At 32.1% G+C, this 24874-nt stretch overlaps 1 protein-coding gene across 4 annotated transcripts in view; it reads right to left on the bottom strand.

Moving 5' to 3' along the window:
* Positions 1 to 24874, bottom strand: part of CDH19 (cadherin 19) — a 190283-nt gene that overhangs the window by 75344 nt on the left and 90065 nt on the right. For 3 of the 4 annotated variants that reach the window (XM_010336734.3, XM_074383279.1, XM_074383280.1), the window contains exon 1: positions 20600 to 20833. The exons of the other annotated variant lie outside the window; for it this stretch is intronic. The gene's annotated coding sequence lies outside the window, so the exon portion shown is untranslated. Of the gene's footprint in view, positions 1 to 20599; positions 20834 to 24874 lie in introns of those variants that run through there. 4 annotated transcript variants of the gene reach the window in all.

Here is a 24874-nt window from a genome sequence, read left to right as displayed (position 1 = left end):
AATATATGATTAAAATATTTTACAATTAAATTTAAGTTTAAAAATCATTGTTTATAATTCTAAAGTAAAAAGCCTTTTAATTTGAACCCCCTTAGATAAAACATACAAGAAAAATGAATGAAATGGTAGTAGTAGTTATACCTCAGTAATGAATATTGTGGCTTCGTTGATACTCTTCTGTATTCCAAACTTTCTATAACGGTCATACATTTCAGGGGAAGTGAAAAACATTTCAAATAGTGTTCCACTTCTGATTGAAGACTGGTGGCAGCTGTCAGCAATGTTAGACTGAGAAACACTCTGGGCTGAGTGCAGACAAATAAGAAAAAACACTCTCCTCTGAAATGGGCCCGGGATAAACCAGCAGTGGCATTCTGCCCTGCATTTGCAATCTTGTTTATATTTTCCAATTAGAAGAATATGCTAAAAAAAAAACTACATAACATTTCAATTTGAAAAAAATGCTAATACTATATCTTATGTTTGTGTGTTTATATTTGTTCTCTTAGTGCTTATACCTGGGAATATTAATCCATATTTATTTTTAAAGTTGTAAAATATATTTCAAAATACATAATCCATAAAAATAAAATTGCATTTATATTAGCACAATATTAGATACTAAGCTAATTACACTAATCTTTAAATAATATTATTATAAGTAGTATCAACATATTATGTCCAAGTAAAGTTAAAAGCATATTTGTGATGATTAATATTAGGTGTCTACTTGATTGAAGAATGCCTAGGTAGCTAGTAAAGTATTATCTCTGGGTGTGTCTGTGAGGGTGTTGCCAGAGGAGATTAACACTTGAGTCAGTGAACTGAGAGAAAAAGTGTCACCCTTGATGTGGTTGGGCATCATCCAATCAGCTGCCAGCAGAGCTAGAACAAAACAGGTGGGAGAAGCTGGCTTGCCGAGTCTCTGGCTTTCATATTCCTCCCATGCTGGACGCTTCTTACGCGTGGACATCAGATTTTAGGTTCTTCAGCCTTTGGACTCAAAGTGGTTTGCCAGGGGGTTCACTGAAGGCTACACTATTGGCCTCCTTACTTTTGAGACTTTTGGACTTGGACTGAGCCACTACTGGCTTCCTACCTCCTCAGCTTGCAGAGGGCATATCATGGGACTTCACCTTGTATCCAAGTGAGTTAACTCCTAATAAACTCCCTTTGATATATGCATAATATCTTATTAGTCCTGAACCTCTGAAGAACTCTAATACAATATTTTATCTAATGTGTTAATTACATAACACATGCTGGGACTCAGATTCAGAAATTTTAAGTGGCCCCAGTGTCTGTGGTTCCCTTACTTATGTTAATGAGTTTTCACTGTTTAGTTCCCACTTATAAGTGAGGATATATGATATTTGGTTGTCTGTTCCTGTGTGAGTTTGCTAAGCATAATGGCCTCCAGCTACATTCATGTTCTCACAAATCATGTAGACCAGTGAAACAGAACAGAGATCCCAGAAATAAGGCCGCACACCTACAACCATCTAATCTTTGAAAATGTTGACAAAAACAAGCAATGCCAGTAAACAAATGTATTCATAATTAGTGCCATATACCTGATCTTAAAGACATCCAGTGTATAATAAACACTGTGCTTTACTGAATGGAAGAAAAAATGCATAAATATCTAACATTGTAACATCTATAGCTGATGGTTCACTTTGTTTACATTGAATGAAGATCTGGGCCATTCTTCAAATGATAAAATAAAATATTTTCTATTATCTCTTCTTAGAATACATTTTTCCCCTTATTCTAAAGACTCTGAAGTCAAGTAAAAAAAAAAAAAATCAGAATGATGGATTTGGTGGCTGTGTGGGAGAAGATATAAAGTGAAGCTGGGAAATGTGGATAGGATAAATATAGAAACTTAATCCTGTTTGTGATATCTAAAATAATCAAGGGAAACTTGGCAGCCTCATAGAATGAGACTATACATAAAATACTCTGAAGTGGCTTTCTCAGAACCACAAGTAGGAAATATAAAGAAATGTGAGTGGACGTAGCTTGTATACATAAGTAAAAAGAAAGCAATATTTTGGGTCCAAAAATTGTAATAACCTATGTGCCAACTCTTTCTCTAAATATTCATTACATAGCACTAAAATGTGAAAGTTCATTCTCTGTTTTATTTATGAACTCTCATTAAGCATATAACTTACATATTTACTGTCACCAAACAAAAAAAAAAATAAATAAAGGCCTCTGGGATAGCTACAGCAATGTAGAGTCGGAATGCCTATATTGGAGCCTCTGATGCCCTCTTTAACATTACATTGCCTTCCCCATTCACTATTGATGTGATGCCCTAAGATATACAGCAACAAGTACCGTTCCATTTCTGGGCTGAATATTGTGAACTCTATTCATAAGCAGTGGTAGAAGATTCCAATTAAATAAGTGTTGGTTAAATAAGTGTTGGTGAAATTTCATTTTCTTAGAAGAAGTGTTTCACTTTTTCTTCCCCTCCACAAACTATCAAAACATGATTTGCCCCTGTTTGTCCAGGGTAAATCTTTGTATGTTTTTATATTGAAGATTTGCCTAAAACACCTTTATCAGTATAGCTCTTAATTATATCTTTACCATCTTTGCAGTCTGATTTTTAAAAATGTATTCCACTTTTTTATGGATCTTTGGTGCTCTCAGTGTTATAATAAAATAAACATCAGACATGTAAACATTGAAACATATACTCTTTCTTTAAAAAATGTACTGACAGGAATAGAGTGAAATGAAAAGAATCTGAAATTTATAGGGTTTAAGTGAGCAAAGTAGGAATAAAAACATGATTTTCTTTTTTTTAACTTTTATTTTGTGCTTGGAGGTACATTTGCAGGTTTGCTGTATAGATAAACTCATGTCACAGGAGTTTGTTGTACAGATTATTTTATTACTCAGGTACTAAGACTAGTACACAATAGTTGTTTTGTTCTGCTCCTATCCCTCCTTCCACCCTCTGCCTTCAGGTAGGCCCCAGTGTCTGTGGTTCCCTTACTTATGTTAATGAGTTTTCACTGTTTAATTCCCACTTATAAGTGAGGATATATGATATTTGGTTGTCTGTTCCTTTGTGAGTTTGCTAAGCATAATGGCCTCCAGCTACATTCATGTTCTCACAAATCACGTAGACCAGTGAAACAGAACAGAGATCCCAGAAATAAGGCTGCACACCTACAACCATCTAATCTTTGAAAATGTTGACAAAAACAAGCAATGGAGAAAAGACTCTCTATTCAATAAATAGTGTTGGGTAACTGGCTAGCCACATTCAAAAGATTGAAACTGGACCCTTTCCTTACACCACATAAAAAATTAATTCAAAGTGGATTAAAGACTTAAACATAAAACCCAAAAGCATAAAAACCCTGGAAGACAACCTAGGTAATACCATTGTGGATATAGCAACAGGCAGATTTCATGACAAAGACACCAAAAGCAGTCGCAACAAAAGCAAAAATTGACAAGTGGAATCTAATTAAGCCTAAGAATTCCTGCACAACAAAATAAACTATTAACAGACTAAATAGAAAAATTACAGAATAAGAGAAAGTATTTGCCAACTATGCATCTGCCAAAATCTGATATCCGGCATCCATCAGGAACTTACAAAAATTTACAAAGGAAAATCAACCCCATTAAAAAGCAGGGAAAACATATGAATAGACACTTTTCTAAAGAAGACATATATGTGGCCAATAAGCATATAACAAAAAGCTCAATCTCACTGATCATTAGAGAAAATGCAAATCAAGACTACAATGAGATACCTTTTTACACCACTCAGAATGGCTATTATTAAAAAGTCAAAAATAACAGATGCTGATAAGGTTGTGGAGAAAGGGAATACATACACTGTTGGTGGGAGTATAAATTAGTTTATTTGCATTTATTTGATTACCTTAGTTCAGTACATTAGTTCACTTACATCATCATTGTGGAAAAGTATGGCAATTTCTCAAAAAGCTAAAAACAGAACTACCATTCAACCCAGCAATCCCACTGCTGGATATATACTCAGAAGAATATAAATAATTCTATCATAAAGACACATGAAGTTTCATCCGTGCACACATGAATGTACATAACATAAAGGTACGCAAATGCTCATTGCAGCACTATTCACAGTAGCAAAGACATGGAAGCAACCTAAATGCCCATAAGTAACAGACTGGATAAAGAAAATATAGTACACATATACCATACAATACTATGCTGTCTGATTTTAACTTAATCATCACATGAACACGGGATATTTCTTATTATTTTCCTGTGTGTTTACATTCAAATCTGTACAATATTTTCATCTTCTTCTAAAATCTATTTTTAATGTTCTTATCACAAGATATAACACAGAAAAATAAAACACGGTTTTACTTTTAATATCTAAACAGATATTCTACCATCCCTTGGATTATTTCAGGAGCTAAATCCACATATATCTGTCTTTATTTTTAGTTTTCATGTACAATTAAAAAGCACTCTAAACACTCTCAATAAATCTATTCATTGGAAGAAGATACATAAAATTGGTCTCACAGTTGAAAAAAGAACCAATGGTTGAATGCAAACATTAAAAAATTTATATCAACATATGGCCACTCAGCAGCCATTTGGTGCCATAAAATTATTTTGTCAAGTGAAATAAGGAAACGAAATACATAAAATTTCTTTAATTGAAGAAAAATATTGTAGACAAGTGTCTGGAAGACTGTGCCCCAAAATGCAGGTAGAAATCATCTTTGAATTAAGAAGTTGCAAATAAATTAAAATTTTCCATATATGTATTTGTATGCTTTATTTTTAAAATTAATGTATATATGATTATATAATACAATATAAATTGATTTTATGTGTCTAAATGCTATTTTGCACCAGAGTAAAGATCAAAAGAGTCACTCTCTACTGACTCTCGGTTTAGTTTCCCAAACAGGTTGAGATGAAATATTCTCATCTCATGTGGAACAAAGGCAGCTGAAGAACTACCTCAACACTAATACCTGCCAGTTCCGTCACCTTGGATGCAAGTCCCATCACCTTGGATGAATAGCTGGACCTCTTATTGCCTCAGTTGTCTCATGTGAAAACTGAGGATAAATACTGTCTCTATATCAAGGTTTTGTGTTCTTGATGAAATGAGTTGCTGCATCCAATATACTGTCTGGCACATGTTCAGTGTTAAGTGTTTTTAGTGAGGTACATAAAAAGTAGCTATTGACAGGTGAATGAAAAGTATCTAATAATTTCTGTATTTCTCAAGGTCAAAATATTCAGCTATTTTTATTTCTGCCAAAAAGGTACACAAATAAAAAAGCTTTACAAATGACTATTCCAAAAGTATTTTGGTATATATTTTCCCTGATGTATATGTTCCACATGTATTTTCAAATGATTGGAATGTCATTATTTTTTTTCTGAGCATGGTTAAGTGACTATGACAGATACACATTGTCATGCTTGAAGCAATACATGATATTGTATGGACATATATAAGCTGAAAATGATCCCAGTGTGACTCAGAACAATTATGTTTTCAAATAAGACTAATTATGACTTAAGGGATGAAAAATATTATAATCTATGCACTTAGGCAGTTTGAAACTGAATCTAATTAGAAATTGTCTTTTCTATGACCTCTTCTTGGTTACATAAAGCTAATTATTCCATCTGTGAAAACTTGTAAGAATATAATGTATTCTGGAAAGCTCATGGAAAGCTGAAATACTGAGCTCAACTAAGCCCAGCTTCTCATAGAGAAAAACAGATGGCAATTAATATAATGTCTCTATTTTTAGAAAACTATTGAGTAGGCCTGGCCAAAATAATATATCATAGACTTGGAAATTGTGGTTATCAGAAAGTTCCAGAGCTTTTCAATAACAAACAAAAACAGAAAAAGTTAAAGGTTTTGAAAATGCTACTAAAATGATTAAGAGGTTCTCTTCATCAATTTAAAAAAAAAAAAAAAAACACACCTCACCTCTCCTATTGGGAAGTAAACACATGAAGCAAGAGAATACTATAAATCCTCCATGTGAAGCTCTTGGGGCCTGGAGTGGTAATATTACTACAGTGGAAATAGAGATTCTTTATAAAAATGAAAAAAGAGGAAGCTACCAAGTGTCTCTAAACAGTCCTCTTTCATGCCAAAGCACCTGCTATCACATATAGAGCAGTAATATGGGGAGTTAGTGGCAGATTTTTAACTACACCATGAAGTCTGTTTTTTAAAATGATAATAACATTGTCTCAATACTAATTTCAAAAAGGTACTCCATGCTTTTATAAATTTACTAAAATATTGTCTGTGTAGTTAAACACAGAAGCAAGAAAATTAATATTAGAAAAAATGTTAAGTAAAGAAAACATAAATCCTCTCATTGAGCTGTTCTGGTTGGAATATCTCTTGGAATCCATATTACCTATTGTCTCAATTCCCACTTCTTTGTCTATCCTTTTATTTAATCTATTTTTATTTTATATCAACATTTTAATTGTATTAGTTACAATATGATTTTAGTATTTAAATAAATTATTTGGATTTTGTAACTGGTGCTTAGAAGCACCTGCACTATCAGGACATTGAAATAGTTGTTCTGTTTTGCCATCAAGCACCCTGGATCCATGACCTTCTATTGCCCTCTTGAAGGTGATATTTCATCCCAGCACTCTGACAAATCTTGCTTCTCAGCAAAGGACAATATAAGTAAGAGAATCAATAATAACATGAAGACAGAATTGAAAAAACTTAATCACCAATTGGATGACCAAAAAAAAAAAAAAATGCCTGTGTTAGGAATGTCAAATGAAAGTTGAGAAACGCAGAGGTTAAGATAACCTGCAAAAATCACAAGTGACAATGCAAAGTGGAGCTGGTTACTCCAGACTCAGAAGGAAGTTTGATTCCCATCATGATATTCTTCCTTCCACTCCATCACTCGAAGAAAAGCATGGGTTCAGTTTTTTAAGATTTCATAAACTGTCCCTAACTTCTGAATGACTAATCGGATGAAACGGCTATGACTGGTATTTCAAATAAAGGAGTTAAAAGAAGAACTAAAATTTTTTGGTCACTGTGGAAGGCAAATAATTTTTTACCAATATCTCTCTTGCAATCAGACAATATTACACGTCTGGTTTTACTAACAAGATATGAGTAAAAGTGTCTTACACCATTTTCAAACTGAAACACTGAAAGGCCTGTGAATAATTGTCTCATCTTTATTGCTTCCTACTTTGGCAATCAGTATTTGCAGGACTGTGGAGCCTTTTCAAAGCCTTGGACACTGAGTGACTGTGAAACTTTGTCACCCTTGCCCCACTAACTCCCACTCAAAGTTTCTGGTAGGAGGTTGCTGAGAAATGGAAAGTTAACTGGCTACTGTAATCGCCTAGCTCCCAGACTAACAAAATCAACAATTTCCCTAATGCCATAATAGTACTTACCTATTGTCTTAGTAATTTGTCTCGTAATTCCATGATGTAGTAAATATTATATTCATTTCAAAAGAGAAGAAAGATCAAGGTGAGCTTATACAACAGTTCCTCAAAAAATGTAATTTTGTTCAATGTCATTTCATTGTAATGTTGGTGAGAAAAAAGTTGATTCTCTGCCAAGTCACTATCTGTGTTGAGTCTGCACATTTGAATTCCCCATATCTGCATGGGATTACTCTGGATACTCCAGTTATTTCCCACATCCCAAAGCTGTACACATCGGGTTGGTTGTTAGTCTACAAGGTCCTAGTATGAGTGAGTGTGGCTATGTGAGGGTGACCCTGCAATGGGATGGTGCCCTGTCCAGGGCTGCTTCCCACCAATCTCCCTGAGTTGCTGGGATAGACTCCAGCCACACATGGCCCTGAACTGGAAAACCAGGTTGGAAAATGAATGAACACAAATTATTGTAAAATGAAGTTTTGTAAAATCATACGAATGCAGGACAATAAACTATGCTGAGTAGAAAAGAGCTCAGCAAGCCAGCTATATTTGTTAATGCTTGTGTTTGAACTGCATGGTAGCCAGATGTGATCCTGACAATCTTTGTTTTGCAAACATGAATTCCTTGGTTTTACCCATCACCACTACAACTGCCAGTCACTCACTGATTCACTGATTTACAATTGGGTAAATAATTATTTTCTTGTTTTTACTAATCTTTCTTATATATACAACTCATGTTCATTTCAGTGTTTAATATTAGAAAAATTTTGGTCTTTATTTAGAAGTTTAGTGAAGTTTTCTTACCAGAATTATATCTTAGGGACTAAACTCCTGTTTATCTCACTTAGCCCCTGATAAAATTGGTTTTTATTATATAGTCTTTCACTGAAAGTTGCAGTTTTCAAGAACCTGTTGACAGTGTTGAGGATTTACTGTGTAAACTAATTAAAGAGTCCTCAAGGCCACATAGGGATAATAGCTGCAGGAAAGACTTGTTGGGATCATGGAAGAGTGAAAAATGCCAAATTTTAAAGAATATATGACATTGAATATATCTGGGAAAAATGTCACGTGCCCAGAGAAAAGCACATTTACATATTAATTTCAAAGAAATTATTTCAGACAGAAGTCCAAGTTAAACTATTTCCAAGTTAAGATACTAAGGTTAATTAAATAGACTATGGATCCTCACTGCCTATAGAAACCGGCTACCTTCAACTTGTGTCTAGGTCAAGACTTAGCTTTTCTAGTTCAGTTCAGCTCTGATTTTCTGCGGTTTTTTCTCTTTACCATTTTAAACCAAATACTATTAAATTTTCATCTTGAGTTTTATTTTTCCTTGTCATTTCCTCACTTGTGTGATGCATTCAGATTTGAGTGTATTTTGGGGGCATTTAAAATCAAAATATTTTATATGCATGACCACAGCGTATGAAATTTTAAGATCAGTTTTGGGTATGACATTAAAGAAATCCAAACTTGAAACAAGTTTATTTTATATTCAAATTTATGATGAAAATATTTTAAAATTAAGATAAGCTAGATGTAAAAATAATACATTTCTGGAAAATAGCTAATTTAATATTTTTTCCTGAAGTTTATATTTTTTTCTTCCTGGGGTAATTAGTTCAGTTAATTCTTCTAGAGTTCACATATATGTATATGAAAAATGGCCATTAGTTTTGTGTTCCCATGAGGTGTCAAGTAAAAAATAATTTCTTGTTAGCTGTTTTTAGCTCAGGAAAACGATTTTAGGTTTATACATCCTAAGTTATATTATGTGAAATTTTTAGATTTGGCAAGAGACAAGAGTACAAATCTATCATAAACACTTGTAAAAACTAAGTGAGTTTAGACAGAGTTTTAATTTGTTAGAAGGTTAAAATTCTTACCATATATGATCACTGTCACATCCAAATATACCACATTTTGTGTATTCTTTTACTTTTTGATGGAAACTTAGTTTTCTTCCATATATTGGAATATATGAAATCTATGGCTATTGTGAATGATGTTGCAATATATATTGGAGTACAGATATATTTTCAATATATTAATTTTATTTCCCTTTAATAAATACCCAGTAGTGAGGTTGCTGAATCATACACTAGTTCTATGTTTAGACTTTGGAGAAACCTTCATACTATTTTCCATAATGGCTGTACTAATTTGCCTTCCCACCAACAATAAATGAATTCCATTTTCTCCAAATTCACAACAGTATTTGTGTGTGTGTGTGTGTGTGTGTGTGTGTGTGTGTGTGTCTTTTTGATAATAAACATTCTAACTGGGGTGAAATGATATCTCATTGTGATTTTGATTTGCATTTCTCTAATGATTAGATATGTTGAACATTTTTCATATAGTTATTGGCCTTAACCACTAAATTCTGGTTATAAATTTTTTTATAATACCAGCCAAATAAATAAATATTGTATTTTTGAAGTAACATATAATGTTTCTGGAGTGTTAAATACTGAAAGTCATTTTATTTACAATCTCACATCTGTGAATCTATCTTAAAGAAATAAATTGATATCTAAAATGTTCTGATGCAAAAAAATGTTTATCAATGTGTTATTTATTGTGTCTAAACTTAAAACCTAATTGCTGAGGTTAGCTGAGTACTTTTTGACATATAAATTCTCTTAAGTGTTTAAAGATATTAGAGAGGGTTGTGGCAAAGATATTTGAAGACTTGCATACCAGAAAACCTTAGTAGTCAAAAAACCTCTGGGCATCACGGAAGTAGAATTCTATATCATGTTGTGTGTGTATATATATATATACACACACACATATATGTATATATATACACATATGTGTGTGTGTGTATATATATATATATATATATATATATATATACTAGTGTTAACAAATGAACACATAAATATATATATTTTCTAATTTGTCACCGAAAGACACCAAAACATAAAGAATAATTCTGCTTACTTCTACAACTAATGTACACCATAAGTTCCCAAATTTGGTCTTTAATATCAGTCTTCAGTTAGGAGAAAAAAAGGATAATTTGGTGAATAGCTGAGGATAGGTTTTAGGAGTCAATCTCAGGAAACAGAAATAATGAGTTGAAAGATTCCTGGAGGCTGAGAATGAAGTTCTACCATTCAAAGTCATTCAAAGAACTTGCTGAGAGAGAAAAAACAGAGATGTGAGATGACAGCAAAGAGAGGTTTGGAGTTAATGATGATTTTTTTTTTAAGTTAGATAATGTGTTGAATGAAAATGGACTAAATGTCCCACATAAAAGACACAGAGTGACACGTTGGATAAAGAAGACCCAACTGTATGGCTGAATTAAAAATATGGCACCCATAGGCTCAAAGAAAAGGAATGGAGAAAGATCTATCAAGCAAACAGAAAACAAAACAGAGGAGGAGCTACTATTCTTTCTTCAGACAAAAGAGATAACTATCAAAAAGGTCAAAGAAAGACATAACATGATGATAAATGGTTCAATTCAACAAGAAGACTTAGCTATACTAAATATATATGTACCCAACACTGGAGCACCAAGATTTATAAACCAAGGTATTAAAGACTTACGAAGAAGCTTAGATAAACACACAATCATAGTTGGAAGACTTTAACACCCCAATGGCAGTAATAGACACACGAATGATGTAGAAAACTAATAAAGATATTCAAACCTAAACTTGACACTTTACAAAATGGAACTAACAGACATCTACATAGAACTCCATCAAGCAGCAGTAGAATAGACATTCTTCTCATGTGCACACGGCACATGCTCTAAAATCAATGATACAATTGGCCATAAAACAATTCTCAGCATATTCAAAAAGCCCAAAGTAATATGAATCACAATCTTGAAACAATAAAAATCAACACTAAGAAAACCACTCAAAACCATACAGTTAGATGGAAATTAAACAAAATGCTCCTGAATAACCTCCAAGTAAACAATAAAATTAAGGCAGAAAGAAAGAAGTTCTTTGAAATTAATAAAAATATAGAGACAACACACTAGAATCTCTGGAACACTGCTAAAGCAGTTATAGTGTAAATACTAGTGTAAATTTACTAGTGTAAATACTAGTTTATTAGTATTAAAAGCCCCATCAAAAAGTTAGAAAGATCTTAAGTTAACAACTTTACATCACACCTAGAGGAAATACACAAATAGGAGCAAACCAACCCCAGAGCTAGCATTAAAAAAACTAAACAAACAAACAAAACAAACAAAAATTGTTGCACTGAAAGAAATGAAGACATGAAAAACACACAGAACATCAACAAAACCAAAGTTGTTCTTTGAAAGAATGAATACGATTAGTAGACCACTAGAAGACTAATAAAAAAAGGTTAGCTCTAAATAAAAACAACTGGAAATGTCAAAGGGGACATTACCATTGGCCCCAGAGAAATACAAAACAAAAACAAAAACAAAAACAAAAACAAAAAACAAAGCAAAACAAACAAACAAAAAAAACCCACAGAGACTCCATGCACACATAATAGTAAACCTAGAAGAAACATGAATTTCTGGAAAGACATCACCACTCAAGTTATATCTTTATATAATTTGAAACGGAAGAAAATGAAACGCTGGACAAATCGATAGTGAGTTCCAAAGTTGAATCAGTAATTTTAAAAACCTACCCAACAGAAAAATCCCTGGACTAGATTAATTCACAGCCAAATTATACCAGATGTATAAAGAAGAGCTGGTCTCAATTTTACTGAAACTATTTCAATAATTTGAAGAGGATGGTCTCCTTCCTAATTTGTTTTTTAAGGTCAGCAATCTGTCAGAGACTTAACAACAAAAGAAAACCTCAGTCCAATATCCTGGTGAACATAGATACAAAAGTCCCAAACAAACTTATAACCGAATCCAGCAACGTATCAAATTTAATCCATCATAATAAAATGAGCTCTTTTTCTGGAATTTAATGTTGGTTTAACATATGTAAATAAATAAATGTGATTCATCACATAAGAAAAACTAGATATAAAAATCACATGATCATGTCCATAGACACCAAAAGCTTTTGATAAAATTTAATATCCCTTCTTATTAAAAACCCTGAAAAAGTAGGCATAAAAGCGACATACCTAAAAATAATAAAAGCCATCTATGACAAATTCACAGTAAACATCATACCGAATGGGCAAAAGCTGGAAACATTCCCCTTGAGAACTGGAACAAGACAAGGATACTGACTCTCACCACTCCTATTCAACATGGTTTGGAAGTCCTAATCAGAGAAATAAGGTAAAATAAAGAATTACAGTGGCTCACGCCTGTAATCCCAGCACTTTGGGAGGCCAAGGCGGGTGGATCACGAGGTCAAGAGATCGAGACCATCCTGGTCAACATGGTGAAACCCCGTCTCTACTAAAAATAAAAGCAGCTGGGCATGGTGGGGCGTGCCTGTAATCCCAGCTACTCAGTAGGCTGAGGCAGAATTTCCTGAACCCAGGAGGCGAAGGGTGCGGTGAGCGGAGATCACGCCATTGCACTCCAGCCTGGGTAACAAGAGTGAAACTCCATATCAAAAAAAAAAAAAAAAAAAAGAAAAAAAGAAAAAAAAAAGAATTAAAAGGCAAACGTACAGGAAGGAATAATGTCAAAATATCTCTTTTCACTGATAATATGATTTTATATCTAAAAAAGCGCCATAGTCTCTGCCCAGAGGCTGCTCAGCTAGCCATTCTCAGCAAACTGATACAAGAATAGGAAAACAAACACTGCATATTCTCACTAATAAGTGAGTGTTGAACAATGAGAATGCACAGACACAGGAAGGGGAACATCACACACTGGGGACTGGGGGGTAAGGGACTAGAGGAGGAATGGCAGGGGGTGGGGGAATTGGGGAGAGATAGCATTAGGAGAAATATCTAATGTAGATGATGGGGAGATGAATGCAGCAAACCACCACCATGGCACATGTATACCTATGTAACAAACCTGCATGATCTGCACATGTACCCCAGAACTTTAAGTAAAATAAATAACTTTAAAAAAGAAAGAAAGAAAGAAGGAAAGAAAGAAAGAAAGAAAGAAAGAAAATAACCAAAGCACAGACAAAAAAAAATTTCAGCAAAGTTTTCGGATATAAAATCAAGGTACAAAAATCAGTAACATTTCTATATACCGATAACATCCAAGCTGAGAGCCAAATCAAAACTGCAATCCCATTTAAATAGCTGCAAGTACAATAAAATACCTAGGAATACAGCTAATCATGGAAGTAAAAGATTTCTACAATGAGAATTACAAAACATACTGAAAATCAAAGAGAACACAAGCAAATGAAAAAACATTCCATTCTCATGGATAGGGTTAATCAATATTATTAAAATAGCCATAAGCCTCAAGCAATTTACATTTTGTAATGTTATTTCTATCAAACTACCATTGAAATTTTTCACAAAATTAGAAAAAAAATTATACTAATATTTATATGGAGTCACAAAAGTGCCCAAATAGCCAAAGCAATCTTAAATACAAAAAAAACAAAAACAAACAAACACAAACCAAAGCTGGATAAATCAGACCTCACTACCTGACTTAAAAGTGAACTACAAGGCTACAGTAACTAAAACAGTATGGTAATGATATAAAAACAGACCCACAGACCAGTAGAACAAGTTAGAGAATGCAGAGACTGCACATCCACAACCATCTGATCTTTGACAAAGCCATCCATAATAAGCAATATGGAAAGAACTCCTTTTGAACAAATGGTGCTTGGATAACTGGCTAGCCATATGCAGAATATTGAAACTGGATTCTTTCCTTCCACTGTATAAAAAATGAACTCAAGATTGATTAAATATGTAAATGTAAATCTTATAATTATAAACACCCTAGGAGAAAACCTAGGAAATACTATTCTGGACATAGGCCCTGGCAAAGGTTTCATATCAGACTCCACATGAACACCAGAATAAAAAAAACACTGAGAAGATTGCAACAAAAATTAAAATTGATAAGTCGTACCTAGTTAAACAAAAGAGCTTCTGCACAGCAAAAGAAACTATCAACAAAACAAACAGACAACATACAAAATGGGAGAAAATATTCACAAACTATGCACCTGACAAACATCTAATATCCAGAATCTATAATTAACTTAAATTATCAAGCAAAAAGCAAATAACTCCATTTTAAAATGGGCAAAGGATATGAACAGACACCTCTCAAATGAAGACATGCACATGGGCAACAAGCCTATTAAAAAATTCCAAATATCACTTATCATTAGAGAAATGCAAATCAAGGCCACAATGAGATACCATTTCATACCAATCAGAATGGCTATTATTAAGTCAGAAAATAATAGATGCTGGCATATTTGCAGAGAAAAGGAAATTCTTATATACTGCTGATGTGAATGTAAATTAGTTCAGTCACTATAAAAAGCAGTTTGGAGATATGGTAAAGATCTTTGAACTACCATTCAACTCGGCAATCTTAGTAGTGGGTAGACACTTGAAGGAATATATAATTCTACCATAAAGACATATGCACAAATATATTCGTCACAGCACTATTCACAATAGCAAAGACATAGAATCAACCTAGATGCTCATCAACAATGGACTGGATAGCAAAAATATGACACATTTACACAATGGATTACTATGTAGCCATAAAAAAGAGTGAGATCATGTTCTTTGACCCAAGGACATTAATGTAAGCACACTAATGCAAGAACAGATAACCAAATACTGCATGTTCCGACTTACAAGTGGAAAACTAAGCATTAAGTACACATGGCCACTGGGGTAGTAGCCACTGGGGCCACTTCAGGGTGGGGTGAGAGGAGGATGAAAATCAAACAATTATCCGTCAGGTAATATAATCACTACCTGGGTTATGATATAATTTGTACCCCAAATTGCATCAACACGGAATTTACACATGTAACAAGCCAGCACATGTACTCCCTGAAATTGAAAATTAAAAAAAAAATTAGTTTAATTTAAAATAAAATATTGAATACTAAAATGGAAAGTACATTTCAAAGATATGTTATAAAATGTAAATGAGAATATATTATTATTTTGGTATAAAATACTCTGGATTTCTATCTGAGATAAGAATTATTTTAGTTTCAAATTGCATAATATAAAATTCAATGTTTGTTTAGTCTCTCTTCCATAAAGCATATAATGTAAAAAAATTGGCATCGCTTGTTTCATATTTATATTTTTTATATTTTCTGCATATTAAATTAAAATAAATTTATATTTTTAAAATTTTATGTTGTTGAGCTTATTCAGACTATTTAATGATTAATAAAAAGTATTATGAAGATAAAATGTGGAGCCAGATGGACTAGCTTAGCAAAATAATGCTATTATTGTATATTTGGGGAATATTATTTTATTATTGTCTGCAATTAGCTGTGTATGAAGAATGACTGAGTAATATTTAGCCAAGCAAAGAAAGGTAAATACTACATTTTGTCATCTTATGTAGAATCTAAAACAATGGAACTCATAGAGGCATTAAGTAGAATAGTAGTTAAGTGGGGTGGGGCAGAAGAACTGAAGGTCAAATCTCAGACAGGAAGAATATGTTTTACATTCTGGAGGGGGTTCTACTAGACAGTGTGGTGACTATAGTTAATAGTAGAGCATTGTACATTTCAATATTACAAAGAGTGGAAAATTCAAATGTTCTCACCAAAAAAAAAAAAAAAGTTAAATATTTGAGGTGATGGATATATTAACTAGCCTGATTTAATTATTTCATATTGTTTTCATGATTTCTAACATCAGTTTATATCTCATAAATTTATTCAATTATAAATTGTCAATTTGCAATAAAAATGAATATGGGAAACATCCTATAAATACTTTAATAAATTGTTTTAACATGAATGTAATGAATATAGGATCAATAAATTTCTATTCTTTAATTGATACAATGAGAAATTTAAGTATATCACCTTAAATATTAATAAAAATGTGTATAGCATAAAACAAACCAAAAATGCCTTTTTTTTTAAACATAGAAGACAGTAAAGTATACCTCCAAGGTTTATATGTAACAGATTAAAAAGATGTATCAATTTAAGGAAGGAAAACAGTCATGAATGTTATTAAACTGTTGTGAATATAGTTAATTCATGTTACAAGTTGGATTTAAAAATAAAGACAGGATATCTTAAGTTTTAAATTCTTTGAAATTGGTGCCAGGTAGACTAAACATACTTTTTTTTTTTTTTTAGTGCTGAAATGTAACAGCATTTAGTACAATCTGGATGCATGACTGGGATTATTGACTAAATGGATGTGATTTTATTCCTAAAATTTTAAATTATGTGGACTCTGAACCTGCTCCAAATTGTCAATAGGTATACAGATTAGCAAATGTTGTTGAAAGGGATCATGTTTTTATATGTAATAATTCCTTACTTTTTTAAAAAATCTGGCAACCCTAATGTTCTAATGTTTTGTTGCATAATGTTTGAGAGTCAATTAATTAATATCTTGCTGAGATTTTAGTATTTAACTCACCCTCTCAAGAGTGCATTGCTTTTTCCTTTTTTCCACAAAAAAAACCTCAATTATATAATTATAATCTCATAGAAAACGTATTTGTGAGTTAAGAATTGTGTTTTAAACACTGATTTAAAAGGCACACATTCTTTTATATGTGTGTGTATATACATATATACATACATGTACAGAAAATGGCAACATTACTCTATATTTTAAAAAATAGTTTAAATTAAATTTCATATAAGCGGTTTCATTAAATCCATATTGCATACAATGACATGAAAATTTTATAAATAATTTATGTGGTCTTAAAATTATCAACGGGTTACACACATACATTCAAAATCATTTGTTAGTAGAGAAATATGTAGCCAGGTATGCACATGCTTTTGAGCACATAAATATGCTTATTTATTAATAACCAAAATATTTGGAGTCAAATTTTCAGATGCCTATAGAGCTAGGTAATTCTATAGGCATTCAATAAAAGAGAGAAAATAATAATAAAGAAACCAATGTCTTACATAGCCCCACCCAAACAAAAGACTTATTTAGAAGGAGACGATTTACAATATCATTTGAAAAGTGATATTGTAGCCCATTTATTTGTCACCAAATGCTATAGGGAAAGAGATATTTTGCTTTACCCGTTCTAGAGCAATTTCAAGCACTGTCCAAGAAGTATTTTCTTAGTGACAAATGACACTACTATTTTGAAAATTTAAAGAGATGTTTATATATCCTTTGCTCTTTACCTTTATGTGTCTTCTAGTTACATTTTATGTTTATCTTTATGTTTAGTAGTATTATCTCTTTAGCAAAGAAAGTAATATATTCTCCACCAGAGCTTTTTAGGAATAAAATAGATGGCAAACTCTCTGAAACAATTTAACTATAACACAACTTAAAGGCAGAAAAATAGTGACTTTTTTTTCTGTGATATATGTATAGTTTGCTCATTTCCACAGGAATGACATTCCTAAATTTTGCCCACAGAAAAAATTGCCTAGGTTATTTTAAGCCAATACTGATGTGCCAAATTTATCCCTACTTTATTACACTATCTTACACATTTGCAAATTTCATTTATCATGTAACATTTTAGAATTAAAGAACAGATAAATGGTGGATCTACTGCTCTGGTATGTTGAAAAGCCACTGTTCTAAAATAGCATTTTAAATTTCACTTGATGTGCCAAAGCAGGATTTCTGAAAATGTTTTGCCTTAATCTTAAGACATACTTTAATGATTCTGAATATAATTATTGAGTAATTCATGTGACAAAATTTGACAAAAATATGTGCTTTATTAATTCTAGAGCATGTTTTAAAGCCAGACAAGCATTTTCTTAATGAATCATATCAGAATATTCAAGAGGGTAGGCATCATTTGAAAAGGAAATTGATTTGTTATACATTTTGACGGGTAGAGCATTTAGCTGTGTTATCTCAATTGAAAGGTGGTGAGAGTGGGTAAAAATAACTCTTTAAGGGTACAGTTTATTTTGTTTTGATTTGATTTGATTTTAAGGTAGCAAACCTCTTTCTAGTCACTTTTGCAAAGGCACTCATTTTGTAAATCAGGAGCCGTCTTCACCATTGATAGAAAGGATTCCTGTGGGATTATTGTTAGGTTCCATATTTAGCTGTGTTTCAATTTCAATTTGTTTCCCCAAAGCAAAGATACAGGTGATAGAAGATTATGGATGTTCAAAGAAATAATCATGACAACAAATTCTTCTCATTCACAAACATGGTTCTTAAACACTTGGTTAATAGCAATGAATTCTACTTGTTAGTAGCAATAAATTCAAATGTAAAGAAGATATATAGAAAGATCAATATCTCCTTTTAAACAGTGTCACACATTTATTCCTGTAACATTACTATTAACTAACATGTTGAATATTGTTACATAAAGTTTTAAATATAACTTATATTTAAGAGTACATGCAAAGATCATGGGAGGCAAAAAATGATCAGTTTATATTTAGTTATCAATGATCATTTATTAGATTATATGTAGTTCTAGCATGAGAAATTCCTGAAAGATGGATCTGACTTCTTAAGAATGCATAAGAGGCATCTGGGCACACCATTTTAAAACATCTTCAATATATGATAATTTAATCAAAATGAATTCTAAGTTTCTTGAGGAAATGTACCTTACAAACATTCCAAAGTGAAAAACAAAACAAAATGAAAAAATAAGTAGAATACATATGCTTTTAGATATATGCAGATGTGTATGTGCATAAAATTATAAATATTTCACTGGAGCATAAAGAATTTAATAATACATGAGACTATAAAATTCAGACATTTATAGGTTGATCTGAGCATTTCATTCACTCTTATAAAGGCTTGGAAAAGTGAAAAACACAGGTAAAGAAAAGGCGATCTCGTGGTTTCTAAATTACACAAATTGATTACTTTAAAAATTTAATAGTTATACACAATTATGAAATGTTTATTCCTTTTAGAAATAAATTTGTCAGTTATTTGATTTGGCCAATATAAATATTCATATTACATTGAAATTTAAATACTTTCAAATTAAAAATTATAGTAAGTATGCATACTTCTGATAGTTACAATAATGAGAATTGGAAAAAAAATATATGAATGCAAATAATTCTAATTAATATTGTAACTATATCTAAAACATAAATATGTTACCAAATTTTCAAATACTTTAAATAATGACTGTTTTTACAGATACATTGATTCAACAAGTGAATTCATAGAGATAAAATATAAATTGGCATAATCTAAAGAAAACCTTTGACATTCTATTTACAATTTTTTTGTTGGTAAATATATCACATGTTTTTATATTTCATATATTTGTTAAATTCCTTCAGTAAACTTATTTTGAAATATTTTATTATAATTAGTAATTCAATTAAAATTGCATGTAACAAATTTTAATAGAAACAATATTGAATATGTTTTACAGTATGCATTTTCTTCATTTTTACTTTTATTATTTCTAAATTTCTGAAATACTACCTTACATGTTTCATAAATTAGCTTTTGTGTTATATGCAATTGTTAATACATAGGCAAATTAATATGTGTGTACAATTTTAGACATATATGTGTTTATATTCATACTACTGCTAATATTTTAATTTTATTGAAATGATTATAAAATTCTTTAACTTTTTACTATTTATTATTTATATAAATATTTTTTTCTCATATACTTAAGGATGACAACTCTATTGTTCATATTAGCCAATATATGTGATAAATACATGATGAATGAAAAGAAAAAACCTGGACGAAGAAAAACGTGCAAAGAAAGAAACACATGCAAAGAAAGGTTGATTCATTCCCTCCCAGAAACTTGAGAAGTTTTAAATATTCTAACATAGAAGTAACTTCCTCCCCCGCCCCCACAATCTGTGTTACAAACTGTTCTCACAAATATTTGTTTTGAGGAAGTTCCTTACATATCATGGTTTTAACAGTTTTTAGAATAGCTTCCTTATTTCCTATATAAATATTTTCCTTAATATTTTTAGCATATTTGCCTAGCAACAGTTTGTCAAATACTTTTTGACCTATGGACTCATTACAAGATGATGCATGTAATTTATAATATGCCTGATTAACATACTCTTACCTGTGTAACTTCAGCTTCTTAGGAGTTCTGTGAAAACTGAACAGCAAACTTCATGTTAGACACATGAGGAATAGTAGGAAAAACTTTCATTTTTGCTTCACAGTCTTCTCAGCAAACTCTCGATGTGTCCCATTGCCCAGAGTTTCAGACGCTGGTGCTTTTAGTACCATAACACTATCAGTATGTCACTGCTTACTGAATGCTATTTTGGGTTCTCTGAGTAGAGTCATGAACACTGAGCCTTTTGTGCAAAATATCATAAGGGCACTCTGATGGTCATTCATAGTCTGAAATTAAAATGCAGACAGCTAAGCAAGTAGTATGAGCTGATTATCTTTTTTTTTTCCTTTTCCCTAACAACAAGCAAAAACAAAATAAAGTACTTATTGGCCTGAGTTGATAAAAAGAGAATTCAACTTATGTACAAGAATTTTGCAAGTAGAGAGGACATGCCCTCTGTTTGGGGATTAGCTGATGAAACAAATGATCAATTTAAAGCAGACACAAAACTTACTAAAAAGAGAAATGATTTTCCACTGTGTGTCTATGCCTACTGGCTGTTTCTTGATTTGGTCATTTCTCCTCAGAAATCAAGTAAAATACATAATGAGAGAGCAATGTCTAAATTTTAATAAGTAACCTTCTTTTCCTTGGTTTATTTATTACCTAAAATATATTATTTTGTTCATGTTTATAATTAGATTTGATATAAAAGTTGTTTATTATAAGATACATATTTATTCTCTATGCTGTTTACTCAAGCTGTTATTTAGTTAAAAATCATTTTTGAACTAAATTAAGGACACACTGAAAAATATAAAAAGTTTCTTGTATTATGCCAATATTACAAGACAGTCTATGTGGGGCAGGATTATTCTATCATTCTGTTAATTCTGATAGACATTTTGGTCATTGTCGTCTCAGTTTCTTTACTTTCTCTTATTTTTGAGGAATGAAATGATGAAAGCTATGTGAGCAGTAGTCGGGATACACAGGCACACACACACATATACACACATGTGCATGTGCACATTCATGCACATACATGTACACACACATACCCGTGCATCTTCATGCAAACACACACACGCACAAATGCACATCCTATGTGGCTGTGAATGCTAGAAGGAATCAATAATTTATTAACAAATCTTGAAGAGATAAACCTGGGAAAATAGATCTGTGGATAGCAGGAACCCGATAATGTGGAAAAAGTTTTTTTTTTTTTTTTTTCAGGTAGAGAAAAACATTTCTAGGTGTTTACAGATGTTACTCAATAAGAAAAAAAAAAGAAATTTTTCAAAAAACCTCTGAGGCATGCTTATATATTTTCCCCTTCATATTTTTTTACAGTATCAATAAATGTGGCGATACCTGTTTAAAATATTTATTTAAATAATTCACCGTTCTCTCTATGACATAGTCTAGGGTTTAGGTAAGAATCTAACATTTTATGAGACGTCAATTTTTATCTTGGTGTTTATAAAATATCCAGCTGCACTAAGGATTGCAAACACAGTTTATGGCCTGAGCGTACCAGTAAACATGATGTCCCAAGGGCTAATCTTAGAGTCTAAGGGAGCAAGGGTGGGTCAGCATTTGCCACCCTGATTATTACAGTACCATTAAAGAGCAATGAGAACTATCCACTGAGACAGGATTAAATTTTCTGAAGAAGATACAGTATGAAACTACATGTTTTATGTAGAGTATCATTAACAGGAAACTTATTTCATTAAATAGATGATCAATATCAAACATATACAAGCACTAGTGAATGTAAATTACTTAAGAAATACGTCCCCTTCCTAGAAGAGGATATAGCATGAACAGCTGATAGCCTAAATCCAGCAATCTCTACTGCTATGCCACAGCCAAGAATGCAGACTTGATGGTACTGACGGGGCTGGTTATCAGATAAGCTTTGGGATTACTTCTAAAGTATTTTCTTTATAACAGGAGAAACACATCTGAGTATTTTTTTTTATGTTTGGGAGAGAAATTACATAGTAAAGGGAACATGATTGTATAAGAACAGAGAGGCTCAAAATTAAATACACCACTATTCATATGTGAGTCAAAGTTATTCTCAGAGTTATCTGAGGTCCCCACAGCAGTAAAGCTGTGGCAGGATGGACAATTCCTGAAACACAGGTGGTGTTTCATAGCTGTACAGTGACATTCTGGTCTGTTTTCATATGCAGCCTGGGGGAATTCCACAGTTATCACTTGCCAGCAGGCTAAGGAACAGAGCTTGAAATTGCAGGAGCCAGGATTTCCTTGACTTACTCTAAATAAAAATTTGAATTCAAATATTATAATTCAGAGCCACCAATTTTTTAAATCACATAATTAAGAAATGTATATCTAATGATTAACTGCAGACAAGACTGGCTAATGAAGTTTGGATCTCACTAACTGAACAAGCAGAAATAGAAAGCCAAACATGCAAGCTCTCATCTGTCCTTTGAAAAATAGACTTTTAATCAGAAAGTTTATCTACTTTATATCATAGACTCTAAATGTGCCTTCAATAAGATATTTAGACTTAGTCCAACCAGGTGTGGTCAGGATAGCATAATCTAAAGACTTCTCACATGGTCTTGAAGCATACTAGTTCTTAAAAATGTATTTAAGTTGTTTTGGTAAAAGCTTATAAAATGTTAATACAGAAACATTTAAAACAGGTATTTACTGTGTGCTATCACTATATCATAGCACATAAATATTTAATAGAGAAGAAATTTTAGGCGGAACACATTACATGCAAATAAATAAATAAGTGTGAAGAAAATATGAGTCCGTATTTTAAAAATACTGGATATGAGATATGATATCTAGGACTGACACAGATGACAGGTACTATAAAGATAAACAATGTTTTTTATTTGTCCTAATGCTATCCTTGCATATGGTGCTTAAAACCTAGATGATAGGCTGATGCATGCAGCAAACCACCACAGCACATATACCTGTGTAACGAACCTGAACGTTTTGCACATGTATCCCAGAACTTAAAGTATAATAATAATAAAAACATTAGTAATGTTATCTTTCCACTATATAGAAACTTAAAATGGCAAAACAAGAAGAAACCATTAATTTAAAAGCCAAGTGTCTGAAAATAAACACCACACACATATCAGTAAAAATTATGTCTGACATCTAAAAATTCACCCAAATAAGAAAATCAGAAGAAATTAGTAGTGAAATTGAACAATAATCTTCAATAAACATACAAATGTATCTTCAACACAAATCATGGTAATTTTAATTAAAAATAATAACTAGTAATTTTATTTCAAGTGTCTTTTAAAAATTACAAAGATTGACAGTATTTTTTATTGCCAAGGGAGTAAATAGACTATTCTGTCATAGAGGTAATGAAAAAGTGCTATGGAAGGCAATTTGACAGCAACTATTTCACTAAACTACCCTACAGAAACAAAATCTATTATAAACGCATATGTAAAAACACATTTATTATACAGCATTTCATTAACATAGATGGCTTTGTCACAATTAAAATACCTTAGGAAATATATGCATTTATGTTTTGTCCATACTGTAGCATCCTAGGACACAAATAAAAAGACTCAGGTCATTCTGTAGGCACTAACATGGAGAGTGACCTTAATAACAACTACATAGTGGTATTTTTAAAATATATATATTTTATTGCATTTTAGGCTTTGGACTACATGTGAAGAACATGCAAGATTGTTGCATAGGTACATACATGGCAATGTGGTTTGCTGCCTTCCTCTCATCACCTGTATCTGGTATTTCTCCCCATGTTATCCCTCCTCAAATTCCCATCCCCTGTTGTCCCTCCCCTAGTTTCCCTCTACAGACACCAGTGTGTGATGTTCGCCTCACTGTGTCCATGTGTTCTCATTGTTGAATACCTGTCTATGAGTGAGAATATGTGGTATTTGATTTTCTGTTCTTGTGTCAGTTTGTTGAGAATGATGGTTTCCAGGTTCATCCATGTCCCTACAAAGGACACAAACTCATCGTTTTTGATGGCTGCATAGTATTTCATGGTGTATATATGCCACATTTCCCCTGTCCAGTTTATCATCGATGGGCATTTGGGTTTGTTCCAAGTCTTTGCTATTGTAAACAGTGCTGCAATAAACAATTGTGTGCATGTGTCCTTATAATAGAATGATTTATAATCCTTTGGATATATACCCAGTAATGGAATTGCAGGGTCAAATGGAATTTCTATATCTAGATCCTTGAGGAATCGCCACACTGTCTTCCACAATA

Source organism: Saimiri boliviensis, chromosome 13 (assembly GCF_048565385.1).
Source record: "Saimiri boliviensis isolate mSaiBol1 chromosome 13, mSaiBol1.pri, whole genome shotgun sequence".
Classification (NCBI taxonomy): domain Eukaryota; kingdom Metazoa; phylum Chordata; class Mammalia; order Primates; family Cebidae; genus Saimiri; species Saimiri boliviensis.
Note: the sequence above shows the minus strand (reverse complement) of the source record. Positions and strands in the feature narration are given on the sequence as shown.